The sequence below is a fragment of the Camelina sativa genome, chromosome 7 (assembly GCF_000633955.1).
Source record: "Camelina sativa cultivar DH55 chromosome 7, Cs, whole genome shotgun sequence".
In the NCBI taxonomy this organism is placed as follows: domain Eukaryota; kingdom Viridiplantae; phylum Streptophyta; class Magnoliopsida; order Brassicales; family Brassicaceae; genus Camelina; species Camelina sativa.
In genome coordinates, this window is record NC_025691.1 from 8,050,826 (window position 1) to 8,058,251 (window position 7,426).

At 29.6% G+C, this 7,426-nt stretch overlaps 1 pseudogene; it reads right to left on the minus strand.

Annotated features, from left to right (window-relative positions):
- Window positions 6,111–6,872, minus strand: LOC104704427 (annotated as a pseudogene).

Below are 7,426 nucleotides of genomic sequence, written 5' to 3' on the forward strand. Positions count from 1 at the left end.
CAACTGCTAGTATAAGTCTAAAGATCGCATGAAGTGTGATAGACTTATGGTTCCAAATATAAGCATCCTCGGTAAAAAAAAGGAGCATAAATTAATATGGCACTGGGGAAGCAGAGAGTTATGTAAAATCTCTAGAGGATATCTAGAGACAAAGACATGAGTAAGAAAGAGATTCATGTACCTGAGAATCATAATGAAAAGAAATCTCAACAAGTTGAGTCATGTCTCGATCATGTCTCGAAAGAAAAGGAACCAATAAGCAAATCGACGTCGTAATATGTTTGCATGCAGTGTTGCAGTTGATTATGTTATGGATTAAAATCGAGGATCGTAAATCCGCGGTTAATAGAAAAGTTGAAAGTGTACACAAAGAATGATTGGTTAATCATTGAAAGAAGTAACTATAAAATAGTTTAAGTCTCTTAAAGAGATAATATTTGGACTTGTAGTCCTTACACTTGAAAGTGTAAAATGAGTGGGACATAAGGGGATCTTTATGAGAAAGTACATGTAGTAGTACAATGATTTTCATAAATATTTGATATTTATTATGAGAAATGCACTCTCATATGGTGGAAGCAACTTTATAGATCCCTTATGAGTTTGAAAATAAGGCAAGACTTGATTAGTCTATTTATAAGGTTTTCAAACTATAAAAAAATATCCCTTAAAGTAAGTATCTTGCTAATTATATTGCTAGAAGCAATACTTTATAGTTTTCGAGAATATTGTAAAAACATGAAAAAGTCTTGATGCTTTTTGACACATTTGGAGAGAAAAAGGTGAGAGTTTATCTCTATGAGAGAATCATGTGTGTAGATCATTGTTGTTGATCTTAGGTATCTCATAGTGGGTTGAAAATAAATCGGGAACAAGCTAAAAGAAGAACTTAGGGTTGTGTAAATCAGAGATTGAACACTCATTGTGATTGTGTTCAAGAAGTATTTTCAAGAAAGTTTAAGGACGTAGGCCTTTACTGAACCTCGTTAAAAGAAAAATTATATGTGTTTCTTGTCTATTCAGCACTTACAAGTGGTTCTTGTTAAAAGAAAGGTAAAAGAACAAGTGCGAAATATGTTGATCATGAAAAGATTATTTGATCTCTAGTAGAGATTTCATATACCAATACCAAGGAATATATGGAGAAATAATCAGTGATGAAATATTACTCCTGAAAGATGGAGAAATTAGATTGTGTAAGATCGAATATTTCATGAAATTTCTTGAGGTTACAGATTTGATATCTGATGAGAGAGATGTTATCTCAAGATGCTTATATTATCTTACATAGAAAATTGGTCTTGTAGTACCATACTAAGAAGAAGAGTTGAAAGAGAAAGTTTTACAAGGAGAGTATGAATAACTCTTATGTATAAGATGATTGTTTGGAAGATTGTATGATTTGGACTTAAAGTTCAAATAGATCTTCTATATGAAAGGGGTTCAAATGACTTGAAGTTCAATGACCCGAGAGAATATATGTTGATTATATGAGTTCTGTTTATAACAGTTCAGAAAAGATGATATATATGATCATAATGTATAACCTGAAGATGATGCTTTCAGGGGGAGAAATATGATCATAAGCGTGGTTGTACTCTTTTTCCCTTATCATGGTTTTTATCCCATTGGGTTTTTGCATGAAAGGTTTTTAACGAGATAACGAAGAACACGCGAAATATAAACACCTGAAGATGAATATTATGATTCCAATGGTGAAAGACTATCATCTTCAAAGTCTTTGATATACATTGATGAGATCGTGAGAGACGAAGATAATGATCAAGATGAGTCATCTAAGAGACCAACAACTTGTAGAAGAATGGTGATGTACGGTGATATACATGTCCTACAAATTTGTTCAAGTGAAGATTTGGCGAACCATTTACCAAGGTGTTTCCAACCACTACTTTCAAGAAGCTACTTCATCATATTGGTTCAGTCATCTCAAATATTTCAAGTGATGTACTCAAGAGGGGGAGTAAAAGCGCGCTGCACTCTTTTTCCCTTAACCATGGTTTATCCCATTGGGTTTTCCTGGTAAGGTTTTTAACGAGGCAGCATCTCATATGCGCATTTTGGGAATATATTTTTATAATGGTCATCCAAGGGGGAGTGTTATGAATATTTTATATTGTATGGATGCCCATTATCGGCCCATTAGTAGATCTGGTGTATAACCTAAAACCGTAAAATTGTATCACTATATATATGTTATATCTTATGGGATAGATTAATAATACAAGAGAACAATTCCTGAAACCTCTTGTTATAACATAAACTTTTTATTGATTTTCTAAATAATTCATTAGATTATATTTTCACCACTTTTGGTAAGTTCATGCTTTTTTACATTTTTCTCATTGTTTTACGGTTGAAAATATAATGTAGTTTAGTTTCAACGATCTCAAGTTTAACAATTAACATACAGATATTCCAACAAAAAAAAATCTATAATAATAGCAATCTGAATAAATGTGAAGAACAGTTGCGTTTTTTCATCGTGACTTTTCATTAAAAAAATATTATTTTATTATTTTTTTGACAAAAAAACTATACAGTAACGTCTCTTTAGAAAGTTTTGTCTGTTGAATGTAAAGTTTTGTCTCTTGCAAACAGTTGTGACTTTTCTATATAATAATAACAATCTAAATAAATGCGAAGAACAATTGCATCTTTTTGTTATACCTTTTTATTAAATTTTTATTTTTTATTTCTTGACAGCAAATTTCACCGGTTGTTGTGTCTTTCTAAAAAGTTGTGTCTGTTGAATTTAAAGTTGTATCTATTACAAACAGTTGTATCTATTCAAATGTTCACATCTTTAGAAATCTATATATTTGTACTTTTTTTGAGAAATTTCAAACTTTCTTTTCAATTAAAATACACACATCTTTAGAAATCTATATATAATGACTTCTCGTCAATGTATTCAAATTTTCTTTATATTTATATTTGTTAAAATGATGTCTCATCATTGTGAGAAATCTATTGCAATTTTGATATTAAAATTTTTGGGAAATTTTCAAATTTTGTTTTTAACATAGATTTTTTTTCATAATATGATGAATCAAAATAATTTGTAACATCATTCTCTACTCTCTAAATTGTTAGAATGACTTCTCATCACTATGAGAAATCTGTTAAAATTTTGATTTAATTTATGAATCGTTGTATTATTTAATTATTTGGTCTTTGAGTATAATTCTTCATAAATTATTTTTATTTATTAAAATATCTTAAAAGAAATTATCCTAATCGGTTAATTGAACCATTGCAACATTTTGTATGTTTAATAATTAAGATCACATCACTCGGATAAACTCTGCGTTTATTTACCACTCATGTAATTGTAATCCTATTTATGTTTAAGTTACTTAGAAAACATTGTTTTCCTAACCAACCATTTGCAAGTATTTTTAAAAAATTACTAAACATATATTATTATAATGTATTTTTGTAAAGGATTATTGATTTAACTAAAGGTTCATGGAAATTTCTTAAAAATAAAGTTTTAAATTTTTAATGAAGTCATTTAGATTGTCTCATCTCTTTATTGTAAATCTCTATTGTATTTTTCACTCATAATTGTTTTTGCCTTTACAAAAAAACTAGATAAATAATCAGCATCTTGTGCGAAGAAAAATAAATAGTAAGTACATTTAATATTGGACTAACTATATATATAATCTATTATAATTGTCAAATTATTTATAACTTTAGTTTTTTTTAAATATAAAATATGTCTTGTCTATAAAACGATAGTTATTTGTATTATATATTCATTTACAACTCTTTCTTTATGAAAATAGATATATTCATTTTTATTAGTGAATTATAAATGAAATGTGTGATAATTTTCTGTTTATTTATATTTAAATTTGAGATTGATTGGTAATCTTTTTATTGATTGACTGAGTAGTAATATGTCTAGAAGAAATAAAGCTACTAATTTGATAAATTTTGATTTTTTATGAAGTAATGATTGATTTTAGAAAAATAAATATGTAAAAAAAAGTCAGTTATATAAATATTTTTGAGTTATGTTAACAACTTTAAATAATTAAATGAATTCAAATATTTAATTTGAACGAATTAACATTATGTCATTTTAAGAGTGGTCCTCAATTAATATTTATAATTGTTGGGTATAATTTTATCTTCTCTATTAAATAAATAAATTTTGTGATTAGTTCGACAAACCCGATAAATCAGGAGAAGCAGAGAGAATATTGACAAATATATTGGATAGAATCAACTCATATTCTACATGAAAAAGTCTACACAAGTCTGCCAATCTAATGAGAGAAAAGCTGTGTGACCGAATCTGTCAATGGGTTGAATGTCACGTGACTAACTCTGTCAATGGATTGAGAGTCACGTGCCGGACATTGTCACTGGGCTAAGAGCTTGTACTGACTTTGTCAATAAGCCGAGAATCACGCGACTGACTTTGTCAGTGGGCCGGAAGTCACATGATTGGAACTGTTAATAGACCAAGAGTCTAATGACCGACTTTACCAGTGGGCCAAGAGTCTAATGACTGACTTTACCAATGGGCCAAGAGACTAATGACCGACTTTACCATTGGGCCAAGAGTCTCGAGACCGACTCTATTATAGATAGAGTCGACAAGCCCAATACATATCCTAAGGGATTAGGGTAAAGAGATCTCTATATAAAAAGGAGAGCGGCCTCCACGAGATCGATAATCGAGAGCAAAGCAATAGACCTAAAACACAAGACACACGACTCAAGTCTAAAAACACGGCTAGGGTTTATAGATTGATTCGTTGTGCCTTGAATTTTTGTATATGAGCTCGAGACTTTGATCAATAAAAACGACTATTCAACATCTATTTCTTGTTTTCGTAGTCTCTAAACGAATTGATTATTTTTGCCCAAACATTAATATCTTTTCAATTTTTTAATACAATATTTTGGAAATTATAGTGTTTTTATACAATGTATTCATGTTTTAGCAATTAAAAAAAGAAATTTAAACTGATAAATCTAATAAATCTAAAAACAAAACATAGAGTTCAAAATAATCAAATAAATAAGTTTACATTTCTTTCAAGTTAACACTCTATATGGTGATGCCATATGTCAACATATAAACATTTACAGATATAAATATGTTTAACAATATAATTATGTGGAAATAAACATAACAATATACATATGTTCAAATGTATAATTGTAGGCAACTAATAATTATATAATATTAAAATAAAAAACAAAACTAAATAAAATATATGGATTTAATTACATTAACTATTATTTTATAAATGCAACTACCTATCATATGTTTATAGCACTAATCATTATTTATTTAATCGTAAAGATTTGTATCCCTTTCTAGTTGGCTTTTTTGAGCTGATCTTTTGTTGTCAAAAAAAAAATTGTAACCCTCATTTACATATTTTAATTATAATTTTTTTCAAAATAATTGAGTGAGATATGTGTAAGTTACACCAATGGCAAAATCTGTAAATATTCTAATCAAAAAGTATTCTAATAATTAAATGGAAGTTCATTGAAAACGACACGTCAACATTAAATTACCGTTAATCACATGTAAAAATAAAGTTTTTTAAAGAATATTTCTCAATTTATATATAAGAAATGTTTTTAAAAGTTATATTTTTTTATTTTATTATTAAATAACTTAATAAATATATATATTTTAAATAAATTTTGTGATAAATATTTTATTAAAACAAGTTCCCTTTATATGGCGGGGGCTTAATACCTAGTAAAAATAAAAATAAACATGATATTGTTGTATTTCAGACTGTTTTTGGAAAGCAAGTAAGTTACCGTTTTTCATGTTATATATACAAGTTTTTAAAAAATATTATAATATTAATTTTTGGTCGACTCTCGAATAGAAATCAAACAGCAAAATTATATGACTACTTTATTTCGTAACAAAGTACATTACAACAAGCCACATGAAAAATATATATATTGCAAACCTTACAAATATTATATAACACATATATTTGGTTTTATTTCGTAAACAAAATTCACAAAAGAGAGAAATTAAAACAAAGTTTTGTGGTTGTGAAGTTGATCGTTATCTTTCTCATACCAACATCCATAATTCACCAATAATATTTTCTTCTTGGTTCCCATGAACCAACATAGCTACCTGCTGCGTCAATATAGCATCTAACTGTAGTTGATGTATTATCGCCATCTCTCTCATCTCTTTCTCAGCCTCCATCAATGACTTTATATGTGAAGTCGATGAGCTTGATTCTCCTTCTTCTTTTGCTTCTCCCTTCTTTGGTTCAATATCTTCATATGCCGCGCATGAATGTACATGCGTCCCATAGTCACATTCTTTGCAATAATACACCCAAAGATTCTCCGACATATCTTCTTCGCAAACATCACATATGAACATCATACCGTCTTCACGACCTTTGCAAGGTGTATTGTAAAGTAGAGTGAGTGGATGTTCGTGATCGTCACGCTCCACGTTCTCGGGAACAAACGCACATCCCACGTGAATATATGGTACTTGCACTCCGAGCAATGGTAAGTGAAAGCAGATCCGTAGTCACCGCATGTATCACACGTGTAAGTAGATAGACCATTCGGTGGAGAATAGAGCAATGCCAAAGGGTGATTCGGGTGAGACTTGTGTTGAGTCTCACAGTGAAGGTCGAAACATGATTTGTGCAAGAAGTAATCGCACTCTGACTTTGCGCACTTGAAAGCTTGCCCAATTAGCTCATGTTCGCATCCGGAGCAAATGATCTGATCTTTTTCTTGGGATTTGAAGACCCGTAACGGATGATTATGACTTGGGTGTCTCACCGATGGTTAATCGGATTATCCCTAGTTTTTCCTGAACCCATATTTTTCTTGATATGTTTTTGAGGGTTTCAGAGGCCTTGTAGAAGAATTGCTTTGGGAACTATATATACAAAAAACTAAACTTATTGACCAAGTTGTAACTTAGCTAACTATATAGAGTTTTTATTTATAAAAGAGAGTTGACCTTTGAGTTACAAAAACATATATTCTTAGTTAGCATCAGATTTAATTAGCAACATGTGTATTATATATAGGGTTTAACTAGGTCAAATCTTTCCTACTCAATGCGTAACTAAGTTATCTTTGGCAACCTCCATCGAATAAGAGAGAATATATTTATAAACTCTTTTAGTTGTGAGGATGACTAGGTGAGGGTTAATAATACTATTGACCAAGGAACTTTGTGAGGAATAATTCTAAGTTTAGAGAAAGAAGAATTTTAAATCCAGGATAGTTTTGTGATGGTTTTTTTCATGAATACCGAAGTTGAACCTTCGAGAATTGTTAAATTTAAGAGAGAAATGTGCTCAGTTCCGTGATTGGTTAAAAAGACAGAAAGAAAGCTTTTAGATTCGTTCTTTTTTCTCTTTTTTTA